At 40.4% G+C, this 25,194-nt stretch overlaps 1 protein-coding gene across 10 annotated transcripts in view; it reads right to left on the bottom strand.

Moving 5' to 3' along the window:
* The window catches only part of BAZ2B (bromodomain adjacent to zinc finger domain 2B), a 184,301-nt gene extending 176,185 nt beyond the window's left edge, over positions 1–8,116 (bottom strand). For 4 of the 10 annotated variants that reach the window (XM_083404513.1, XM_083404499.1, XM_083404520.1 and 1 more), the window contains exon 1: positions 7,242–7,644. The gene's annotated coding sequence lies outside the window, so the exon portion shown is untranslated. Of the gene's footprint in view, positions 1–6,345; positions 6,372–7,241; positions 7,735–7,862 lie in introns of those variants that run through there. The other 6 variants (XM_083404498.1, XM_083404505.1, XM_083404519.1 and 3 more) reach the window with 5 other exon arrangements.
* Between the last annotated feature and the right edge of the window lie 17,078 nt (positions 8,117–25,194).

Here is a 25,194-nt window from a genome sequence, read left to right as displayed (position 1 = left end):
ATCTTAAATTTTTAAAGAAATATGGACACAGCAGATGTAATTGCAGATCCATCATTACTCTGATCCTACCAAGACTAAGAGACCCAGTGACTGCTAATAAGGAACTGTACTGAATCCATTTGGGTTATTTTCAATTATCTTCAAGAGTAGAAATTTCATAAATTAATTTATGGCTTCTTGTATTACCTTTACTACATTATGATGCTAAAAGAAAGATCAATACTGACATGTTTATAGAGGTATGTTTTGGAAAGGATTGTATATTAAAAGAAAGCTTCCTCTGTAACGAAATATGCCAGATTTTAAGCAGAACAAGATTGCAATCCTATGACTGCTGTACATCAATGCTTACCTGGAAGTAAGGGCCGTGAAAGTTAATAATAAGAAAACATGCATAAGGACTGAACTGTAGATGTTTTAAAGCTGGAAGTGATTTCAGAGAACACTCCTTCCTAATGGTACCCCAGCAAATTAAAAAAACAGAATGTCAAATTTCAAAAAGGAAGACTTCTGGTCACTTAAGGTTGCAATTCTAAACATATTTAATACACAGCAAGTTAAGCTTAGAGTAAGAATGCTTAGGACTGTCCTCCATTTACACTTGCTTAACTCTGTGCTGAATAGTAGCCCTATATTTTACAAAAAACAAAACAAAACAGTATGCATCTGGTTACCCTGCTTTGTATCTATATGTAGAAAACTAATGGAAAGCGCCAATTAGACCAACATGGAAGGGCTGCTGAATGCACAGAAGCAGATGGAGGAAAATATTATTCCATTTGTTCCACATTGTGCACACATAGTCACACTTGCAACAATATGAACACAATAAGGAAGAATGAATAGGACAGTGTTATTTTAAAGGATAATTTGATCTCGATCTTACAACTGTATCAGTGAAAACTACAGGCCTAACATGTAAAACAGAAAACCTTGAGCACATCACAGAAATTTATTTTCCTTTTCAGGAAACTATTCATCTTAAATGCTATTTTACCGCCTACTCATACAAAACTGGCCTGGCTTGCACGTAACAGTAAGCCAAAGTTAAACAAACTATGGTTTACCAGGAATAATCTGGCGCAGGAAGCTCAAATCACGCCCTCTCCCTTTTCTCTTTCCCACTCCAGGAAAAAACAAACCAGAGCACTGGCTTATACTACATGCAAACCAGAGCTCATAGATGGTTTCTCTTAAAACAACTCACAGGAGTTGGTTCCCAACTCCTCTCTGGTCTGGTCTGTCTGGTCTGGCACTCTGGTCTGTTTCCTCCTGATGTGGCAAAGGGGAAATGGGAGTGGCAGACATAATCTGAGCAGCACGCACCAGCATGTTTGCTCCTTCCCAGTAAGCCATTAACTTCAGCTTCCCATTATGTGCAAACCAAGCCACTGTGTAATTCTGTGGTGCTTTTAATTGTAATTTTTACAGAAAAATGGTTTATAAGTACATGAACAGAAGTGGCAGTTAATATATTAACTATTACAAAAAGGTTTATTTTTAGATGAGCTAACCAGCTATTATGTCTTACGTTATTCATGACATACAAATTCGTGAAGCGTTCCGTATTTTTTATTAAACAATCTATGGCCTTTTAAGCTGTGAGGTGGATATTGTTCTTGTTTGTTGCTATGGTGTGTATTTTTGTGTTTTTATATGCTGCGATCCTCAGATGAAGGACAATATGGAAATTTAATAAAATTTTAAAGTATCAATTCAGCATACAGGGAGGCAGAAGCAGATTAGAGTGGAGTGGCTGAAATACATCCATGTCAGAACCCTAACGAAGAAGACCTTATGAAAGAAAATAGTACATATGAATCAAAGTACCATCCCGAACTTTTATGAAAATAAAATTTAAGTAGAAAAGATCAATCTGACAGAGTTATCTATCCAGCAGGTGTGGCGTTGTGGCATACTACAGATTCCCGTGCATGTTACATCAATAATATACAAGAAGATGCCTTATACTATCTCAGACTATTTGTCCAACTAGCCTAGCTTTGCCTCTGACCAACAGTGATTCACCAGAGTCTCAGGGCCTTGCACATCATCTGCTCCTTGAGCCTTTCAACTGGAGACACCAGGAGTTGAGCATGGGACCTTCTGTGGTCCCATGAACCTTCTGTGGACCACTGAACTATGGTCCCTTGGAAACCAATCTCACAGAGTTCAATGCGATTTATGCCCCAATGAGTTTACTAAGCATTGCAGTCTTACAATGGGAGCTAGAAGGTCCTGATTTGAACCTCACCCGGGTTACAAATTCATTAGATTACCTCAGGCAAGTCTTTATTCTCTTAGCCTCAAGCCTCCAACTGCAATATGGGGACTTGGTTCCCTTACATGCCTATTGTTAATTGTTACTGAGATAATGTAGAGTGGAGTGCTTTGAACACTTGAAACATGCTGTAAATGCTATGCATTTTGATGTTTATTATTATTACTATAGTTCACTCAACGTCCCCCCCCCCCAACTTATAAAAATAGCACATGAAACAGTTTTCTCAACTCTCTGTCTTGTAGAAATGTTCTCCCCTTGATTTCATCCGAGCACATACTCATATGCAGATCAATTTTCAACCAGCTTTCCAACGTGAATACATAATTCTGTCTTATTAACTTTGTCAGCAGTTTTCTTGCCGATTCTAGCACTTTTATTTATTTTATTTTATTTTAAAAGGTCACAGCCCACTGCCGAAAACTGTTCAACAGAAGTGTGTCCCCATGGTAAGTAAAATTTGGGGGCCTCAGCAACATTTTATAAACACTCAGTTCTGCTGCTTCTGCTCCTCACCAAAATCGACTTCAAATGCACAACTTGCTTGAATAAAGTTAAACATCATTCAACCCCTATTCCAGTTTTGAAAACCAAAAATCTCTATAGATCGAGATCACACTGGATCAAGATGCAGCCTACCACATGCAGGATCTATAAGTGTGTGCTGGGTTGTGATAATTACTTTTAAAGCTGGAATTCACCCTTGAAAATAAAGAGAAGCACGAGAAGGGGCCTATTTTAACAACAAACTACTGGCTGAGAAGGAGCATGGCACTGATTCTAAGGATGCTTTGACCCTATCACGTTATTTCTCATAAATTTTATTTTTTTTATTTCTGAAATCTCCTGGGAACAAATCCTAGTCATTCTAGTTCTTGATCTAGGCTAATATTTAGAATCCAGACGCAATCAAATACCAGCACATCGTTTCACTCATTTAGGAAGATCAGAAAGAAAGCGTGAACTTTCCTGCAACTGTGGTATTCTGCATCTTGTGTAGGAACACAAAAGTAGCAACAAAGACATTAACAATTGCAGTTCAAGCTGGGAGTGACTGTTCTGTTTCAATTCAATGACACCACTAATGGCTTCTTAGCAGCTCCATGAAATCAACCAGCTGTCAAGTCGATGCATCAGAAGGAACAGTTACGCACTCCCCTAAGAAAAAGCAACACATCAGGATGTTTGGCAAAACATCTGCTCCTTTACACTGCAGTTCTATAATAAACATGCAAACAAAGAAATGAAAAAAGGGTAAAGGCAACCAGAAATCCAAGGCTTTCATTACCCTTTTATTTGAATGTTTAATAAGTGTCTTGCAAGGAAAGGAAAGGGGGGGAAGACTCGCAAACTATCAATTTGTGTGGCAGGTCTTATCTTACTATAAACTCATAGACAACTAGAAGGTACACTATTTTGTTTATGTATAAATATCCTTTTAACTCCAACTATGTTCCCCAACTATTATTCACATTTCTCTTTTTCTCTCTATCAGACACATATAGACAGAAACACAAACACACATACACGCAATATTAGCAAACACTGATTTTAACCATTTCACAATACAAACTATTATACTAAGCCTGAACTTTAAAAGTTAACATCACTTTCTTGAAATATACACATGCAAACAGTTCAGATATTTATTTGATTTAGATAATAGATAAATATTAGTATTATAACCCTGTGGTCCAAGAGAAATACTGTTCACAGATATATTTATCAATTGAACAAAAATCACAACAATAAAAAATATTCAGATTTCCAAAATCCTTAAGCCCCCCACCACCACTTAGATTCACAAAACCACATGCATGTATCTTATTTCAGATGCTATTATTTCAAAATCAGCAAGATGCAAGACATTTAAAAAAGCTTCTTCCTTGCCAGATTAGACTTACATTGTGTGAAATAATCTTAAATCTAAAACATACCTCTTAAATATTTAAGCTTCCCACCCCCACCACACACATCCAATATAGAAAATGCTTTCAGCTACACTACGGTTTTTGTGATATTTCATGCTATATTGATTATGCGGCATTGTGACTAAAATGTGCACACAGTTTACAATAGGTGTGGGTATCAAATGTACTTAACTACCATTTTCTTAAACTGCTTATCTTCTGTTGCTCACCGTTTATAATCTGCCAAATCTTCCAGGCCTTTGTTGCATGTATAATTTAAAGCCATCTGTTCTATGTGCTTTTAACTATTTCAACATTTTCTTCCATCTAAGATTCACATAACTGGCAGCCTTTCAATTCAGCAAGGCTTTCTAAAGTGATTCCTGTTTTTAAAAAAGAAAATGAAAATAACACACTAAGGTAAATTGTTTACTTTTGTAAACATGAAGGCACATTTCCTACTCAAGCATAAAAATATGCTAAATCTGTCATTCAGTTTTTAGTGTACTGAAGAAAGGAACATCTTGATGTTCTAAAAATGTTCATATTAGTTTCCATGCTAATTGTAGTCAATGGTGTGCCCCCCCCCCCACTATGAAGACAAAGGGAATGCAAATTAAACACAGGGAGTTTCATGTTGTTAGTGCAAGTGTAAATAGGTGGAAAGAAAAACAAAACAAATACAGGAGGCAGAATGGAAAAGTAGAATTCTGTTCAAATATCCAATTATTTATGCACTATTCAGAGTTTCATTAAGTTTTGCCCTGTGATCAAGATAACTTTTTTTATAAAATCAAAAGAGTATCTGTTGAGGAGAGGTAAATTAAAAGCACAATACTTTTTGTTGCTTCTCTATTCAAAACTGGAGACAATAAGAGCTTATAGCCAGAGGTAATTTGATTTTTTTTTTCTAGGTAGTAATTTGGAACTTAGCATACTAACTGCATTTTGAAAGCCCCAGACAACAGCATGTGGGACACTATCTACAGTGCAGGCAGTATCTACAGGTCCTGTCCCTCTAGAATTTTCTAAATTCACAAAGAGTGTGCAGGTTAAAATAAAATGAAAGAGACCTACAATTTTTGGAATTTATTTTGGGGTTGCAGGAAAGAGTTTGCTACTCTCTTTGCCATCAGCTATGCAGGCAAGGTTTCTAAAAGGAATGTCATCATCTCTTGCGTTTGGCAATGATAGAGAGTCACTTGCAAAGCAATTTAATATTTATCCATCAGTGAACTACCATATCATATGATATGTTTTTTTTAAAAAAAAATAAAATAACATGACATGACATGCCCTGGCAGTTAAAAGAATTTTTTTGCATGTGAACAAGTGAAAGGTCAAACTGTGAAAGAAATTAAAGCCTACAATATATATAAATCCAGATATTTCTCCACCTGTTAAGCAAAAATACACAGGCTAGTCCTCTCATGCCAATCCCTCCTGCACGTTTTAATAAGCTAAAATTAGACACTCCCTCTTCAATACAGCTTAAAACTTGTTCGACCAGAAACCTTTAGAGAAGCAACAAACACAAACATACACACACACACCCCGTTGGAGGTGGGGTCCCTTTAAAAACTTCACATGACGTCACCGTCTGTACCCTGTTAGATTCCCTAAACTTTGTGCCTTATCCAACAGGACGTGAAGGATTTCACCCTTTTCAAAGAGGGAGACACATACACATATACATACATACACAAGACTTGGAATCTTTTTTTTTTTTTTTTAATGCCCAAGATGGCGAAAGGCTTGTTGTTTAGAGGGCAGAAAAATGGAGGATATTGTAATATACACAAAGGGATAAATTTCAACAACTCGGCCAAGGGCTGCAGCTGCTTCTCTGGCTTTATAAGGAAGCAACACACACAAAAGAGAAAGGGGGACGAGGAAGAGAGAGGGAGGGAAAAGAAAGCAGCAAAGCGCCGAGAGGAGCCCAGGCGAGGGTCCCCCCTTGGCTTCCTCGCCCTCCTTCCCTCCGCGCTTTTCCCAAATAAAAAAGCGGAGTTTGGGGCAGTGGAACCTTTAAAAAAAATAAAAATAAAAACAGGGAGGCAAATAAGAGGGTGGAGAAATGAAAGGAGCGAGGCGGGGGGAGTTTACTGTGGGATCCGAGAGGTGGGGAGGAGAAAGGCGAGAGGGGTCTCTTACTTTCCTGCTTTCACGCCCCCTCCCATCCACTATGGGGCAAACCCTCTCCTGGCTCCGAGCGACCGGCAGGGGGAGGCATAAGGGATGGGGCAAGTAAAGGAGCCAAGGGAAGGAAAAGGAGGAGGGCGACGACCGCACTAGGGTCCAGGTCTCCTTGGCTGTCATGCCCAAGGCGACTGGAGAAAGATCCGAGAGGGAAGGGGTGGGGTGGGGAAAGGGCAGCCAAGGAAGACACAAAAGCGGTCCGATTTGTGAAAGAGGTCGCCTGCATGCCCTGAGCCAGCCTTGGGATAACCCCGAGACTTTCTGCCCAGCTATTGGGGGGGGGGGCGAGAAATAAAAAGTTGAAGGGCGCCGGAGAGAGAGGTGTAGTGCGGGAAGCGCCTGGCACGGGGATCTCTCGCGCGCCCGGCGGAGGAGAGCTGCGATTTCCACCCAGCCCCGCACGCCTGTGCCAGCCCACCCGCCCCTCCTTGTCCCGAGTGCACAAGGTCAGTTTCACTTTCCAGACTTGGACCTCCTCCTCCTCCTCCTCGCCGCCGTACTATTACGGACGCGCCGGGGCTAATAATAGTCATTAATACATTACGCACAGGCTTAAAAAAAAACAACCCCACACGTCCCTCCGATGCACGAACGCGTCAAGCCCGGCAACAAAGAGATGTTTTGGGGAGCCGCCGCAAGACACTCCGAGGAGAGCCAGCATTCTCTCTCTCCCCCCCCATACCCTCCCCCGCCCCATAGTCTCCTTTACATCCCCTCTCTCTCCCCCCCTTTTCCCTCCCCACCCCAATTCAGACTTCCACCTTAAAGCAATTTCTCTGCCTTCCCCCCCCCCCAGCCCGCACGCCGGCAACGCCACACACTCCGCTTCCCCGAAATCGATTCTAACTCACCTTTACAGTTTGGAAGAGAGATCTTGCCCCCCCCCCCCGTACATGCACACACCTCTTTTTTGTGTGTGTGGGGTGGGGTGGAGTTCAGGAGGAGATGGATGCGCGTTATCTGGGTGATGGGGACGCTGTCTTCCCCCAAACAGCCTGAAGAAGGGAGTGAAGAAAGAGGCTAGGAGATCTAACTAGGAGGATTCATGATAGTGTAACCCTCTCTCTATGTGTGTGTGCGTGTGTGTGCGCGCGCGCGCGTGTGCCTCCTCTCTCCTTCTCTCTCTCTCTGTCTGTCTCTGCTTTAGTTCCTTAGAGCGGCAGCAGCTTGAAGCAGATTCTCTTCTCAAGGTTTATTCAGCTTCACTTCCAGGCGAAGCCTTCACCAACCAAAAGTGACGTCAACCAACTCGGCTCCTCTCTTTCTAACAATGAAAGTTGCTGTTAAAGAAGGGGGGGGGGTGTAAAACAGAGAGAGAGAATGGTTTCTCTCATTTCAGCCTCAGTAAGAAATGACTGGTCAGATTCCTTCTCTCCCCCCCCCCCCCGCGCACCACCAACGCTTCCCCCCCTCCCTCAAAAGCAGAAACAAAACAAAAAAAGCTGCAAGGGAACCAAAGGCATGATTCTTACTTCTTCGAAGTTCACCTTCAGTTCATTTAGTGAGCAAGTGTCCCCCTCAAGTTGTAAGAAAAGTTGAGCTTGGTTGCTTTGTTTTTGCTTTAAAACCAGGGGCTCCTGCAAGTGTGCATCGTTTGGGGCTGGAAGGTAAATCCATTAGCTTAGCCCCGCTGTTAAATAATCACTTTTAAAAAAAAGCCACACGTGAAGATTTCGGGAAAGGGCTTCCCATGAAAAAGAGGCAGGGAGGGACTGGGTTAACTCCCTTTGGTGTAGGAAGTGTGCAAGCCACCCCAGCTACACAGAATTCTTCCAAGAAGCAGAAAAGGGAGGGCTTGTGGAATGACAGTAAACCTACCAAATAACCCCCATCCATAATTTTTTAATGCAATGGAGATAAAATTACAATCATATCAATAACAATAACAACAACAATGTGGGATTTTTATTATTAAGTTACTTTAAGACAAAGGTTTAAAGCTCTGATCCACTTTCTTTGAAATAAGACACCACTGATATGAGGGAAATGAATTACGTAGGCTTGAGATCATAGGAGTTCTTCTACTGACCTTCCTGGGGAAAAAAATATGCCTGAGCCATTGCAGTATACTGAAATGTGCTCACTGTAATAGATTCAAACTCTTAAATATTTCTTTGACAAAACACATGGCACTCCACTGAGTCAATAGTTTACTACTCATGTCATTTTCTCCTCTCATGGCATAAAAGTCAAGCTCAGTCAGGGTTAAAGTACACTGCAAACAAAGAATTGCTTCCTGTAATCTATAAAATTAAGGGCCTAAAAATACAGCCAAGAACATACTTTGACTAGAAATAGAACGTGTGTGTGTGTGCGCGCGCAAGAGGATGTTTTCTTGCACTCTGAAACTGGAGCATGTAAGTTGCTGACGATGCTTTGCACTGTCAAGGGCCATTTAAAATGTGAAGGTTTTTAACATTAGATCTGAACAAAAGCTGGTTGGAACATCAAAATAATATGCACATGTAGAGAGATACTATTGTTTTGTGTTTCCTCTTCCAGGCACTGGCTGTGATTTTAATTGTGCTGGAGGATCTTCATTAGTATTAGCACATGGAGAGATTTCACAAAGCTGCTTCATTAGGAGGGGGGGGGGGAGCTTGGCAGACTAGGTCTTTTTTGCATGCAATGAGAATGTCAGCCTTACCTCGGTCATTTGTAACATAATAAGTGCAAGCACAATGATTGCAATGCAGGAACACTGGGGGGGAAGGGCAGAAAACACTGCCTGTCTAACAAGGATATTTGAAAAGCTTCTCATTACACAGGAAAATGTATTCCAAAAAATTTAGTAGAAATTATGTCCTGACAGGCTGATGAAAAATCAGTTAATGGGGCTATGATTTTAATTGTAATATTCGTACTAGTTTATTTTGTTCCTAGGACTCACGTTCAGCAGCAAAATTGTGCTAGCATTTATTGATTTTTTTTCACAGCCACATTCCCGGAATACAGATTTTAATCATTTCACTACACCACACTCAGTAATTTCATTAAAAAGCTGGAACCTTCCATCCCCAGAAAAGCATTTAATTTCAATGACACACAATTTCTCTTAGCAGCAAACTGTCTCAACAGTAAAAGCTGGCCTAAGGTTCAAATGCATAATTTAATCCTGAGTTCTTCATGCTCTGCATTCCTTTGAAGCTATAATTTGACTAACTACCTAATAACTGTAATAAGGACAATGATTTCCTTATAATATATTATTAACCCATATTTAATTAACTCAGAGGCCAAGCTCTGTACATGTTTGATTGGGTCAGTAGTTCCATAACCTCAAAATTTACTAATAATATTCTTGGAGAAAAATGTGGCATAAGAATATAGCTATGAATATACCCAATTAGACATTTCACCCAGAATGATACCCATCAGAAGCTCATAAATTTTATTGGAAGGACAGTATTATCTCTCAAAAGATAGCAAGATTTTAAAATCCACAAAAAATAAACAATGCATTTAAATAATCCACGCAGTGAATTGTACTGGTGTTGTGCCGATACTTAAAAATCGACAGCATTACAACTTTATGATTTATGCTTATCATACTGGGACAAGTTAAAGTCAGTTAGTTTAGAATTATTACTAAGGAGCACATCTACAAGTGTAGTTAAAATAAGTCATCACATGTTAAAGAGATATATACTAACACTTTTAAGGTGCAGTCCTAAAAGTTGCTTTGCTGGCAGATAAATGCATAGAATAGTAAGGCATACAAACTGCTGCCCCTGTGCCATATCAAAAAAGATGATGTGATAGAAGCATTGTCAGGACAGCCTGTGGAACAATATGTCCATTCATCTAGATATATAAGATTGATGCAATTACTGATAACCATATATACAACTGACAACATCCATCTATCCTACGCATCTCCGACAACTACATTATATTCAGAGCATCTTGGTCCCTCCCATGCTTTTATTTTACAAATATTTTTTTTACAATAATTTTTCCTCTGAATCATTACAGATTTCAGACGATACCTGTCTCAATTCACTGGAAAACAATCTATTGATTTTGGCTTCAATTAGCATTTTAAAATATAGCAAGATCCGTTAATGGTGTTTGTAGTCCACATCAAATGGTATTCCTTTAAGATAAATGGTAGCTGTTTTTGTTTGTTTGTTTGTTTCAATCACTACTGCAAAGAAATATACACATAAATATTTCACTTACATGAAAATGTTTATCATATTCCTAATTAGCAGAAATCCAAATAACTGAATACTGTTGATTCATTTGGGATAAGCAAGTTGGTGCATTTGGGATGAGCAAGTATGACATCAAAAATATTTATAGTCACCTGTGGTTTTCAGTTTTAGAAACAAACATTGCATTTTTACAATAACAATATGATGAATCAATTTTTAAAATTATTTACATTCTTTTTCAATTTACTGTGCAATCACTACTCTTAAAAAGTCCAGCAAATATATCAGTAATGTACAGGAGTAATCACTTGAACTTTTCCCTTCCTTCCTTTTCTTGCTTGTCTAGGAAATCTGACAGTTCTTCTATCAATTTACTGCAGCCTTTAGAAGGGTTACCAATTCTATGGAAATAACTTGAAAAAGACAGCTGCAATTATGAGAGTCTTGCAAAGTTACCTATAGTTTATATAGGCCAGGTATCGCAAAGTTATCTTATCTCAGTATATTGGACTACATATATATGGGTGAAATTAACACATACCCTGGCTGCATTACAGTTTTTAAACTGGTGAAGTGAATGTTAATGTAAGAGTTCTCCCATTCTTCCCACTCTCCCTGTGCATCCCAGAAATCTCTTTCCTGATGTTGGGGAAACCTCCAGAACAGTATGGAAAGTAGGGTAGGGAGCTGCAGCAGGAAGGGACATTAGAGACAGTTGCCTTCCTTCCTCTTTTGCTAGTGGGCAAGCCATGGTTTTCCCAGTAGTGATGTACGGAAGTGAAAGCTGGACCATAAAAAAGGCTGATCGCTGAAGAATTGATGCTTTTGAATCATGGTGCTGGAGGAGACTCTTGAGAGTCCCATGGACTGCAAGAAGATCAAACCTCTCCATTCTGAAGGAAATCAGCCCTGAGTGCTCACTGGAAGGACAGATCCTGAAGCTGAGACTCCTCCAATACTTTGGCCACCTCATGAGAAGAGAAGACTCCCTGGAAAAGACCCTTATGTTGAGAAAGATGGAGGGCACAAGGAGAAGGGGACAACAGAGGACGAGATGGTTGGACAGTGTTCTCGAAGCTACCAGCATGAGTTTGACCAAACTGCGGGAGGCAGTGGAAGACAGGAGTGCCTGGCGTGCTCTGGTCCATGGGGTCACGAAGAGTCGGACACGACTAAACGACTAAACAACAACAACCTCCCTCCACCAGATCAAAAGCTGTTCTACAAGTAGAACAGCAGCATTGGATGTCAACCAAAGGTTTTCAGTGTTTCTTCCCCTAAGGAATTCCCCCCCCCCCAATAGTTTGCGTGCTGTTCACATCCATGCTACACATTTAAAGCACTCTTGTGCCACTTTAACAGTCATGGCTTCACCTAAAGTTTGTTAAGGATGCTGGAAGTTTTTAGGAGACTCCTCACAGGGATACCAGTCCCAGCACCCTTACCAAACTACACTTCCCAAGATTTCTTGCAGGAGCCATGGCTGCTAAAATGTTTTGAATGTATGGTGTGGATGTGAAACTGCCACAGAACCCCAACTTATTTCAGATAGTTCTGGGATGTGACCTAGAGTGAACAAACCATTCATCTGGGGCACCAGCCAGGCTTGCTGAATCTGAGCACTGCCTTGCTTGAATTGTTCCCTGGAAAACACCCGCACTGCTGCCCACCAACTGTGGACTGCAGGAAATCAGTAATGGCGGGGCAGCAGGATGAAACTGTCTTTCAGAGAAACACGCCTGCCATTACTTATATTCTCAGTGAAAGACCTCTAAACTTCCAAGGAACCCTGGGGTTTCTTGGACCATAGTTTGAAACCATCTGAGTATAGTTCACTAGAGTCAGGAACCCAGCTACCAAATATTATGAGGCCTATGGTGCACGCTCTATGAAATCAAGCACATTTTCTATGTATACCGTTACATTTATTCATATGAGCAATTACGTGGCTGCAATGGAGGTGAGGGAGCTGGCCACATCATATCATCTATGAATCAGCTATCAGAATTCATCTTACATACACAGCAAAAGCTACCCCCACTCCCACAAGGACTATGCGTCTAGTAAAAGATGGAAGCCGTTAGCATGAAGTACATGCTATTAATAAAAAAGAAAGAAGAAGCATTGAAGTTGATTTATTAAAAAGCTAAATATTTCATTCAATTATGGTGTGCAATCTATGCTTTAAAACATTATGCTTAAAAGTGATACCTCAGTGGAAAGCTGTTAAAAGCATAACCTTCGTGCTCAGAAAATTTACTCTGGGTTTAAGAGGTTTATTCTTATCGCAGATACTTGTTGGCACAGAAGAGCTTATGCTATCATTCTCTGAGGGCTATTTATACAGTTTAACATGTCTAAGTACTCCTGCTGCCTTTATGCTGTTACACACCCTGTTTTATGATGTCACCCTAGAGTAGTCAAATGAATGAGAAGCTACTTCATTTAAGCATAATCAAAGAGTACAGGAGGACAGAAAGCTGGTGAATACTTAAAAACAAAATGCACTTTAAATAACCGCATATAACACAACTTTAATAGCTTTGCAGCTAGATTGATCTGTCGTTGATCACTGTGACTTGCCTGCTCTGAAGAATTCTAATTACTCTGCTAGAAATCAACCTGAAAGAAATCCTACTGGAGAGAGTTAGTTCTCATAGATGGTTTTCCATATTTGCGGGAGACTAAGAGGTTTGTGGGGGTACTGTTGCATGAATTGGATCCACCTCTGATACACTCCAATGCTAGTTTCTTCCCTGCTCCATCCTCAGTTGTCTATACTGCTCTCATCGTCAGCCAGTACATTGCAAACTGAGACAATGCTTGTGCTAATATGGAGAAGGAACCCAGTACACAGTGGAGAAAATGTGAAGGTAAGGTTTATACATTCTTGCTCCTGCATAAACCAGGTTGTATTACTAGTGATGCCACAGACACCAGCCCATAGGTGCCCTTGATCATCACATAACCGTGTACACAAAGCAGTCTCTGTAGAAACAGAGGGGCTCGCTTGGGGTGTGAGAGAGTAGCATCACTGAAATGTGGTTTAAATAATGAGTTTGTTACAACACAGATTTAACTTGGTAAGAAGACTGTTGTTTTGATATACACCATTTCAAGTGTACCATCATATCTTCCAAAAAGTAGCATATGTACAAGCTCCTGTTGTAATTTTGGTCAAATTACCTGCATTTTGCCAAGAGGATGCTGTTGAATCCTTTATCAGATTAAAATTCCAAACAGCCACCAAGAATGCTCAACATATCACAGTTTCCAGCCATGAAGGTACACAAACACGTGCAATTATTGCAGGGGCACATAAGACAGGAAGGACTGCAGCCTTCTTAATCACTGGAATTGCTGAAAACATTTTCAGGTCACTCCAGTTACCTGGAGATCCAAGTACTGTTGGGCTTCCTGAGATATAAACACAGGTGACGAGGACAGTCAAACTTAAACCCCCAAGTCATACGTTTAAAACAACAACAAGACATGTAGGAGCAGTCCAGTTGATACAGTCGTTTGGGGGAAGTAATGGGTGTTCTGATCTCTGAGAGATCGTGTGCCTGTGATTTCTCCCCCCACTTTTTGAGGATCAGGCATCAGGGTGGACACCCATCTTATATATGATACTTCTCTCATCTCTATCAGACACACCACAGTGACGTTTTTAACATAAGAGCAGAGCCTGGTGGAGGCAATGGATTATGAGAAACCCTATGTCTTTTCCCATACTGCCCAGCTCAGTCAGATTCAATTTCAATCAATTCGTCTTCATCCAATCTCAGTAATCGTAATACTTGGAGTAAGAACTGAGATTAGAGGAGCCAATGGGAAACAAAAGAGGGTAAATAGGGAGGTGAAGGTTGAAATGGTGCATTAATATCCAGGGGTCTGGCAACATCATATAGTTGTGTTGTCAAAGATGGGGATGAGACAGAATCATATGGGACCTACAGTGAAATATTGCGAAGACTACAATGAATCGCACAGCAGAAGCTCCCTGCACCACATGCCTGTTACAACACCAATACCTTTCAATCAATAGCCTTAGAAGGCACTGAAAACTCGTTATATGGTTTTAGCAGAAGGGTTATTAAGAATTATATGAATATTAAGTGTTAATGTGTAAAATTGGAAAATTGAAAGTTAAATTGTGTTAGGATAAAATATAGAACAAAAATTGAAGAGGAGGGAAAGGATTTGTTGAACCAGATAATTTGAACTAGAATACAAAAAAGGGAGGTGTGAGGAAGCCGAGGAAATAAGCTAATGAATTTGGATATAAAATTTAGATGTGTGTTTTTGGGTTTTTTTCTTATGTTGTATTGTTGTATTGTTTTTTCTCTTTTTGATTGTTGATGTATTGTTTGTTGAGTTTATGTATTGTTTTTCTTCATTGTTTTTCTTTTTATAATTATAAAATATCTAATAAAATTTTATTAAAAAAACAAAACAAAAAGAAGGCACTGAAAACTCAAATGGTATCAAGGGAGTGAACTTTTTTCTATCTGTATTATTGTTAGTGCACACAGTCGTTTAGGATTGGAAGTGAAAACAATACTGTATACAGTTAAAACTACTGGGGGATTAGATTAGACAAATACAATTAAGCTAGCAGAAGTTTAGCTGGGTCACTGGGATTAATAACTGTGTTCTTGGAGGAAATCCCACAGACTTTTTTTAATTACTACATAGTAGGGCTAAAAGCATAAATTAATTAACTGATGTGATTGACCAATTAATGGTTTGATTTCAGATTTAAAATGGAGCTTTTACTAATCGGGGCAAGCAATCTGTTCTCTCCCATTCATCCTGCCTGAACCCATGACTCCTCTGTTGTCGGCTTCCTACTGCTGCAGCATAACTCCTCACTGATAAGAAGCCCCTATAGACTTATTTTGCCAATACTGTATGGTAGACATGCAAGTCAGCAAAGAGGGATATGAGGAGGCGAATAGGAGCAGTATTCCCCCCCCCCCCCCGTAGAATTGATCAGATTGATGGAAGAGTAAATAATGGAAGATTTTGAGCCTATCTAGGGATTGTACGCTTTCCGTTCCCCTGTGGTGGCTAACCATAGTTTGTAATTTCATCTAACTATGGCAAGCTTTCATCTAACTTTCTGCAAACCATAGTTCACCACATTTGGATAAAACAGCAAAATTACAGCTTGCCACAAACTAGATCTCTAATCTCCTTTTCTCACATACAAGGGAAGGGTAGAAGAGAGCGTGTGAGCCTACAGTTTGCTGTGTGTGCTCATCCTTAGAACTATGTCCAAGCTGAGTGTTTTAGTTTTTGGTTACATTGTGAAAGATTCTATATAACATACGGTATGCAAAATTGTACCTTTTATTTGTATAATTATCTTCTCTATAGCAATTGCAGCAAACTTTTGAAGGTGCTCAGCAAGAAAACACAAGTGAGAATGTATTACTTAGTTGGTATTAGGTTCCATTGAACTCAATGCAACTGAGTACAGTCCTACCTCGGGTTACATACGCTTCAGGTTACAAACGCTTTAGGTTACAGAACTTTGCTTCAGGATGAGAACAGAAATCGTGCTCCGGCGGTAGAGCGGCAGCAGGAGGCCCCATTAGCTAAAGTGGTGCTTCAGGTTAAGAACAGTTTCAGGTTAAGAACGGACCTCCAGAACGAATGAAGTACTTAACCCGAGGTACCACTGTAGACATGTAGGATTGTGCGGTTGTTCACATTCATATTTCTTAAGCATGCAGTCCTTTGAACATTTATTTGCAGATAATTTTAATTGAACGCAGTTGGAATTACTTCTTAGTAAACCTGTATAGGTTTGCACTATTATCTTGATATAATGGCCTCCAAAGTGTCCAGGGTACGAAGGCTTAGGGAGAATACTGGAAAAGAAGTGATGCAAGCAGCATTCCTTCCCTGGGAAATGGGCATGCTCTCTGATGTTCTTTTTACCTGCAACATTATCTTAAATATGCAATGTAGAAAATGTATCTGTTCTCAAAGTTGTGAAGAATGGGACTTCAAGGTGTGGAAAGAGAGAGGTAGAATACAGTTGCCGACACCTTTATCTTATCAGTCAAACTCTCCACCACCTATCTTAATTCAAACCATAATATGAAAGGGGGGAAGAAACTTCCCACATTTAAAAAATCCATTTTTAATGAATATGAAAATTAGGTAGATAGGAATTTTAAAAATAAAAAAAGTAGTAAGCGGGGGTCTACACAAAAATTATTAAAATTCACCCCTCAATATGTGTGTAGAAAGAAATCACTTAAAATTAAATTTAAAAGTTCCATTTAATTTAAAAGAAAATATATTTAGATAGGAGGCAGGATCTGGTCCATATCTAATGTCTTACACTCTTGAGTACAGCAGTAGAATTGCTTTTTGTGTGTAATAATTACATTCTGAGGGACATTTTTGAATAAAGAGATAAAATTATAGAGCAGCACTTGTTATTTATAACTGCATAATTGTTTTACACACAGTAAGATTTTTATAATCAATTTATCCACCTCTCTGTGCAATAGGTAATTATTATTAGTTCACCTTTGTAGAAGTAGGCAGACTAATTAAGCTGCAGTTTGCTCCAAACTCAGTATCACTTCTAAAGTGAGAGTGATGAAAAGTCCAATTTTTGGAGAAAATGGATACGGCAGCATGACCAGGAAGAGGGAAATAGATCATGGGGGGGGGGGGGGAATTAGGACAAAAATGACAAAGGTTGCATTACGAGTGCGTTTGCTAATTTTTATGTATAGATGCACCTCTATAAATAATTAAAGGTACCCCTGCCTGTACGGGCCAGTCGTGTCCGACTCTAGGGTTGTGCACCCATCTCACTTAAGAGGCCGGGGGCCAGCGCTGTCCGGAGACACGTCTGGGTCACGTGGCCGGCGTGACGAAGCTGCTCTGGCAAGCCGGCACCAGGACAGCACACGGAAACGCCATTTACCTTCCCGCTATTTATCTACTTATCTATTTATCTAAGGGTGCTTTCGAACTGCTAGGTGGGCAGGAGCTGGGACTGAAAGACGGGAGCTCACCCCGCCGCGGGGATTCGAACCGCCGACCATGCGATCAGCAAGCCCTAGGCGCTGAGGTTTTACCCACAGCGCCACCCGCGTCCCAGCCTATAAATAATTACTATAACTTAAACAGAAAAATACAATAATGCATCTCACTGTGACCAAGTGACCTGTGTCCCTGCACATCCTGCCTCACCTGTTCTCTCTCCATATGTTCTTTATTTTTAAACCAGACATGAACACTCTGGACCAGGCATAGGCAAACTCCTGCCCTCCAGATGTCTGGGACTACAATTCCCATCATCCCTAGCTTACAGGACCAGTGGTCAGGGATGATGGGAGTTGTAGTCCCAAACATTTGGAGGGCCGGAGTTTGCCTATGCTTGCTCTGGGCAGTGGGATGCATGGCCACCCTGCACAAGGAAGAGATGAGTGATGGTGAAATGAATGGTTGGCTCCTTGTAGATCTTCACCTCAGGCACTTTCCCCTCAGTATCTTTCCAGTATCAAAAGGTAGTACTGGGAGAGAGGCTGTGTAGAGATAAGATGAAGGCATGGACTTGCTCTGCTTGTCTAAGAATCAGAACTTGCCTGCTCCCATTTTGTATATAAATGGTGTTTTGGGCGGGGGGGAACGAGCCTGCTATCAGCATATGTGTATTTTGAGACTGAGAGTAAGGCCAAATCTTCTCAAAATAACAGATTAGAAACCCAAAGAGGATAATATTGGAAGCAAGTCCTAGACTCTAATCATAGCACTAAAACTCCCTCTCTGGAGGGAAGAAGGAATTAAGCTCAACTTTCCACAACCATTGAAAAATGTTTACTATCCATTGCAAAAGTTGGTTTTCCCAGGGATTGAATGTACTTCAATACAATAAGTGTAAGAAGTTCAAAAGTATTTGTTTTTATCTACCAAGCACATTCACTGCACATTGCAAAGTGTTTTTAACAAAAATGGTTTGTCCTATATCCATGCCTTCAGGAACTGCTGCCAATCGGCTGTTTCTTAATCTGAGCACATTTTCCACTCCATCAGTTTGATTTCTCAGCTTTTGATACTTGTTCGGCATCCTGGGTTAGGATGGCGTCATACAAAATGAGTGGTCTTCACCTCCTTCTCATGTCTCTCTCCCCCCCTCCCCCGCCATACTCAGGACTCTTTAAATCTTATACTAAAGCCTGGGGGAGGGGAGGAACTTAACCTGTTGCAATGTTTATTTCAATACTTTTCAATTGGATGCTGCTAATATGTTCATTCCAATAAGGACTTCAAAGCATTAAATTTGTTTCTATTGCTGATATAGAAGCACATGCTTGGCAGGCTATGTTCCCTGCTCGTGGGAGTTTAGATGTTTTGGACGCTTGCAACATACTCAGTTTAGTTTTGAGTATTGTATAACCTCACCAAAAGCTAGTTTTTGTAGAAGCCCCTTCAAATAACAAGGAAAACAGACATTCTGTGTTGTCTGCAGACATCTATTTTCTTCCCCCTCCCTATAACTTCTTTTAATTAACTCCCTTTGTTTCAAGTTGTATTTGAGCCACAGAAATTCATTGCAATCCCCTACAGAGAATTTTTGGCAAGACTCGGTGAGAGGGGAAAACTTGTCCAAAGCACTTTCTGGCACGGAGTGACATGGAGCAATTTGTGGTTCAGTGAAGTGATAGAAATTCTCACAAGTGGGAGAATTTATGTCATGCTTGGGCATTCTTGTAACTATAATGTTTGTTGTCTTCTTGACAGTGAACTGTTCCAACCCAAATCTTGGCTGCTAAAAATAAAATAAAAATTAACCTTTCATATCACCCTCAGACTGAAATGGAAAAATAAAGGCCAGCCGGTGGGATTTGTGGGATTTCTATGATGTAATTATTTGATGAAATGAATTGGGGAATTTATCAAAGAGGAAGTAAAAGGGCAAGCAACAAGTCCAAGCATGAGGCATTTTTATATATTGAATCATACACCATGAAGTCTTTCTGGGAATAATTAACATGTGGTCTTTTTGGGAATAATTAAAAGTGTACATTATGTATACTTCATATATGCACAGCTATTAAATATTTACATTTCATGTACACTCCCCACGCCTTCCATTCCCATAGTCCCAGTAGAGGTGGGTTCTCTACCATGTCAGCCATGTTCTTATTGTCTACATCAGGTTTCCCACCAACTCTTGCATGTTCCTGAGTGACTGGAACCCCACTTCAGACAATGGGCAGGAAAAAAGAGGTGAGAGTACTCTGTACTGATGAGTACCATCACAAAAAAGCAAATGATAAAATTAGAAGACAGTCCCCATGTTTCAAACAGAGGTTAAAGGTGGGTCCCAGGTCTTAAAAAAAAAAAAAGTTGAAATTGGCTGTCCTACATAATTACATATAATTATATAACCATATTTGTTTATGTGGACAAAAGTTCTGTGTTTTTGTCTCGGGGATCTATGATAGCATGAGACAGGAGAGAGGAGTAAGAAAAACCAGCTCTGCAAGGTGCAGCTGCAACAATACGAACTGTGGGAATGGTGAGCAGACAAGCAGAACTGTACTAGAAAAGCAACCTCATTGTGTCACAATTGTTAAACAATTTGGTGAGGAGCAGTCCCACTGTACACAACATGGCAACTCAAGTGCAAGTAGTTTGGGAGCTGAAAGCGCAGGTTAAGCATTAATTGTACGCAATTATTTCCAAGTGGGGAAGAACAATCTTACTGAAGTATCTGGTTGTAATAGGATTTGCACCATGTAAGAAACTTGTAAGAGCACAGCAAGCGCGCTGCTGCAGATGGTCAACTTGGGGTGGATAACGGACAGAGACCGAGAGTGGGGGGAAGTTAAAGCACCTGTCCTTCCACTCGCATGTTGATTTAACCCAGAAGATGAATAGCTGAATAGGGCTATAGACTCTTCTATACTCATTTGAGAATAACAGCAAAACTGCAACCAAGATACACACCATGAGAAAATTAAGAAGTGTGAAATAAGTATTTGCAATGAGGGCTAAAACCTTTTAAAAGTGTGCTGCATCGAGACACTGGAACAGTTTTCACTTGATGAATCCCATGAACTGAACTCGGTAATGTACGGCTTGTTCCTCGGATAGAAGGACATGGTTCTCCTCACTTTGGTATTTTGACACTTAGATGATATAGAGTAGTTCAGTGCAATTACATTAACATGCAGTTAATTTATGTAAGAGCAGAACCATGCCAAGTGAGTGGGGAATTTACACAATTGCCATTTCATTATATTATATTATATTACCAGTTAGGTAATAGGCAAGGTAACATTTGAGTATGAGCATATGTCAGTAGCTAGAACTACCAGGCATGTGTCCAACCGAGTGACTGGGTAATATGTATCACCTTCGTAGATGGTTTAGGGAGTGTCCCTGATAGACAACTTTAGCAAGACTATAAAGGTGTTTAGGACTATGTGATTAGGTGACTTCTGCTAAGATGGCATCAGATCACCTTTGCATCTGATTCCTCACTCCTTCCAAGACCCTTCCAAATTCTATAGCTGTGATTGAACCTGCCAGGTGATATCAACTTCAGTAAGTGCTCCCAGTGCAGGGGATCGCTTTTAACCATCTGTGAACCCTCTGACTGTAGTTTCTGGAAAACAGATACTCCTAATCTCAGCTATCAGCATTTTTGGCACTTTATCCAAGGTAGGAAAAGTGACTGTCTTAGTGTCTGGGTACCAGTTAGATGTGGTGCAGGGAGATGTGATACAAAACAGAATGTCACTCCAAACTTTTTCGGATTTCCTGTTCTAATCTATCATCACCTCCCGGGGTGGGAGTATGTTGAACCCTCCTGCTTCTATCCCTCAATCCTAAGAAGCAGGGGAGTTTCAATAGATCAGGGTTGTCTTTGCCTGGGCCCCCCTAATGCTGTCATTGGAGGCAGGAGGCTTCTACAACACAAAGCTCATGCTCAAGGCAGCATGTTCCTTCTTCCAACAGGATGTTTTGTCATGAGGCATCTGTTGGTATCTATGACAGCTGGAACTGGAAATTTTAAGTAGATGTCCTGGAGGCAAGAGCTGGGCCAGAGCTGGAAGTATAGAACCAGGGATGACAAGGATTTTGTTTTTATTTTAATTAAAAGGGGAATCAAAATAGCCACCAGTGCAGAGTACCTCAAATTTCCCAAATATGGATGATTTCGTTTTGACTGTTGATGATATACTTTTGCAGTGTCCATTAATCACAGAAAGATATGTCCTAAATTACTCAACCATCTGACATAATATAGTCTCTTATTGCACCTTGGGTAAGGGATCAATGAGAGATTGACTTTCTTAATTTAGTCAAATAGATTTTTAAAATCAATTTATAATTGGATATAACTTTGCAGAAACAAAAGAAATAATAAACACTGGGGATAGCAAGTTGTTAAGCATCCCTTCCACAGTGGAAGTCTTCCAGCTTCCGTTTCCTCCTTTTGACTAGGGCTGGGTATTCCTTGACTCTGTAACAGGATATGAGCTCTCCTTGCTTCCTCTCTCCCTTGGATCTGGCCAGCTGCTAGGTCAGTTTGTGAATGTCTATGAACTTACTTATTTACTTATTCTTCGTATGCCACCTTTTAGGGCAAAGCCCTCCTACGGCGCTTTACAAAAGATGGTTAGTTTCAAACAAATACAGCATAATTTAGTTTCATAAGCATAACTAATGAACTAATCCAGATCAGTGCCTGGATGAGAAATATTGTTAGTGGGGAGGGGGCTACGAAAAGCACTCTGAGCTTTCTGGAGGAATTAACAACAGTAGGACAATGCCTTCTTTACTAGACCCAGTTAAAATGTCACACAAAATAGTGAACAAGCCTTCAAGTGCCCTAGAACTCTTCTTGCTGGACATTAAAAGATGGGTGAGAGGGAATAAAAAAGTAGGAGGCAGGGGGAAAGCACGACAATATACAGGTGGCCCAATCTTAAGATGGAAAGCAAGAGGCAGAGGACAAAAGTGACCACGTGTTTGGGGTTAGGGCAAGGCTCCTGCACCTTGGTAGAACAGGGTATTTCAGTAACTGTAGTTTCTCACTGACAATTCCCTGAAATGCCTTCTCCCACAAAACCACTAAATATGCAGAAGCCCTGTCCTCTCCCAAACCTAACTAGTCTAGGTCTAAGGTGGCAAGTGTACAGGAGAGGATCTATCCACAAGAAAAACTGACCATTACCCTTTGGGGAATTTCCATCCACATTTGGGAATGGACTGTTGGAGTGCTCTTCCATATTTGGAAGGAGTCTTCCATTCATGAGTAGGCCGCTTTGCACGTCACACTTGGATGTGGTGCAAAAAAAGTGAAACTAAAGCCAAGAATGTTATTTTGTTTGCACAAGGGTTTGCTTACACAAGCTCTTGCATGAGTGGGAGCATGAGAATTGCTATAAAATCTATCTGTAATAGCACTGCATGAATTCACCATGAATTGTGTGTGAGTCTTTTCCGAAAGAGTGGTATGAGTTATTTTCTTTCCCAGGGTCTTTGGATCCAGCCCATGGGATGCTGATAGAACAATATTCTGCACTCTTTCAAATTCAGAAGGAAATCCAGTGGTGGAACCTTTAATAGCACTCATTAGCACAAGAGGACACGGGTTGTGCGTTACCAACCACACGATGTCTTCTAACACACTTAATCCAAATGTAGCTTTGGCATCTTTTGTAGTAACGCCTAATATAAGCAGAACATGGAGACCATGTGGTGGTTACACTGTACATTGAAGGAGTATTGGTAGAGCAGTTTTTGTGACAGGTGGGTTTGAACAGATCAGAAGATCCCTGGAAGTGATGAGTCCTAATCAGTGGAGGTTGGTCCATTAGGACAAAGTGCACTGCCAACCCCAGCCTGCTCCCACCCACCTGCCTTCCTCCTTACATTCAGTCCAGGAAGTGTCACTGCCTATCAACTTCCTCTTTCTCCTAATAGAGTGTCGCCCTAATAGAACACAGTAGAGAGGAAGATGGGGACCAAGCTAGAATTCGTTTCAATTTGCTGGAAGTTGCCCAGCAACCCAGTCAGATGGGTGGCATAATGATATTGATATTGTTATTGTTATTAATATTGATAATAGCCTCTGGCTCCACCTACTGTTTAGATTTCTTGCTTTCTGCCTTCCCAGTCACCAGCTACAACTGGCCCAAATTTAACAGCACAGTATAAACTAATTCGAACTTTCCAATTTCTGTTTCACAACTTGCTCCCTCTCTTCCCCCATCCATGTAAACTTTCTGTGGCTTACATAGACAACCTAACATAAATCCTCTTTTCCCAAGCTTCATGTGGCCTTTCAGATACAGTGGTACCTCGGGTTACATACACTTCAGGTTACATACGCTTCAGGTTACAGACTCCACTAACCCAGAAATAGTGCTTCAGGTTAAGAACTTTGCTTCAGGATGAGAACAGAAATTGTGCTCTGGCAGCGCAGCGGCAGCAGGAGGCCCCATTAGCTGAAGTGGTGCTTCAGGTTAAGAACAGTTTCAGGTTAAGTACGGACCTCCGGAACAAATTAAGTACTTAACCCGAGGTACCACTGTATACTATATATATCTAATGAAAAACGGTGGTTCTCAATGCAAAACGGTTAAATAGGGATTCAAATGTATGGAAAAACTAAATGAAATATTTTCCATTTGTTTTGTCCAATATTTTTTGTTCCATTTGCTTTCAATATAAAACACATTAAAATGAACGTGGCACCTTCAGTTGTTTTTCTTCATTTTAAAAACAAATCCCCGCCCCTGTTTTAGATGCCCCTGGACACAGGTTCTGCTAAAATAAAAAATAAAGAGCTTCAAGTCCCAGTTTCCCTAGATGGGCCATTGGTCTGCTCTAGCAGAGCTCTTTTTTATGTTCTTAAGTTCTTATGTTCACAGCATAGTATAAACAATGTTTTTTCTACGAATTACTTCAGATTCAAAAGACAGTTCCTTCCTTCCTTGTAATGTCTTAGAGCAGAAAACTTTGACTTGTTCTTCTACATGTCGAACACTTCTGACTTTGTTTATGCTTTCCATTAATTTGCCCAGAGCAGAAGTTAAGCAAATGGGCCTCTAGTGTTCTGAATTCTCCTGAATCCTTTTGCACATATTTATCTTATCTTGGCTACTTTTCAGCTCTCCAGTGAGAAGGCTGATTTTAGTGTCAAGTTGCATATTTGTGTTTGATTCCATAAGTTCCCTTAGTCACCACAAGTGACTTTTTAATTTGCCAGTTTGCCCTGGAATGTAATTTTTTGTTAATTACTTTTCAACTTTGTTTTGCAGATGCCCTCCTGGTTCAGGCCTGGTTCTGTCCAACGTCTTCCACAGTAAAGACCAACACAAATAATTAATTCAGCCTCTCTGAAATCTCCCTGTCCCCCTTCAGTAATCCTTTAACACCTTTGTCATCTAACAGTTCAACCTTCATGTACTGTGGCAATGTCTAAACTCAGACATTTATCTGCTGTCAGCAAAAGATGTCAGCAACAGCAGAAACAATGCGGAATTCTGTTGAAATGAAAGCACAGACAAGGGCAAACTGTCAGCAATTAGTAGATTTCACACCATTTTAGAACCATGTTCAAAGGACTAGATTCAGCAGATGTGTCTCTTGC

The sequence above is a fragment of the Podarcis tiliguerta genome (genome assembly GCF_965153285.1).
Source record: "Podarcis tiliguerta genome assembly, chromosome: 1".
NCBI lineage: Eukaryota > Metazoa > Chordata > Lepidosauria > Squamata > Lacertidae > Podarcis > Podarcis tiliguerta.
Note: the sequence above shows the minus strand (reverse complement) of the source record. Positions and strands in the feature narration are given on the sequence as shown.